The 583-nt window shown below is 46.5% G+C and overlaps 1 protein-coding gene across 1 annotated transcript in view; it reads right to left on the bottom strand.

Annotated features, from left to right (window-relative positions):
- CSUI_007570 (p-type atpase2) overlaps positions 1–581 on the bottom strand; it is a gene marked incomplete at its 3' end in the record, with an annotated part of 8594 nt that extends 8013 nt beyond the window's left edge. The window contains exon 1 of the mRNA XM_068067715.1: positions 1–581. This exon is cut by the window's left edge and continues 2078 nt beyond it.
- Between the last annotated feature and the right edge of the window lie 2 nt (positions 582–583).

Here is a 583-nt window from a genome sequence, read left to right as displayed (position 1 = left end):
AAGACGAAGAAGAAGAAAGACGAGGGGGGCGAGAATAAGGAGAAGAAAGCGCACTTCTATCTTGAGGCGAATCAAGACCACATGAACGCCGAGAAGAAGAAAGAGGTAGAAGATGAACAAAGTGAGAAGAACGATTTTCTTCTCCTCTTGTGCTTATGCCATCTTCCCTCCCTATACCGTTACGACTTGAAGAAGAAAAAGAAGGATGGGAAGACGCCGTCTTTTCTGCATCTTCTTTCTTTTCTTTACTCTTCTTTTCTCTTTCAAGATCTTTCTTCTCTCTCAGCACCCCCACTTCGAATGGTCTGTGCGAAAAGGAGGAAGAGAGAGATGGCAACGTTCTGCTCGTTTCTCCTTGGAATCTTCCCTCGTGTTTCTTCAGTGAACTTATCTCGTAGAATGCGAGACTCCCCTGCTGATACCCGTGAAGAAAGCTTACGTCACCTCCCTCTCTTCTCCACCCCCCTGGAGAAGGCAAAGCAGAGCTTGCATTCTCTAAGGAAGACGAACTTCCCTTTCGAAAGGAGCCAGGAGACTGACGAAGATCATCTTCTTCCTTCCTATGAGAAGAGGGAGAAGAAGA

Source organism: Cystoisospora suis, assembly GCF_002600585.1.
Source record: "Cystoisospora suis strain Wien I chromosome Unknown contig_4028, whole genome shotgun sequence".
Taxonomy (NCBI): Eukaryota; Apicomplexa; class Conoidasida; order Eucoccidiorida; family Sarcocystidae; genus Cystoisospora; species Cystoisospora suis.
This window is presented reverse-complemented; position numbering and strand designations above follow the sequence as displayed.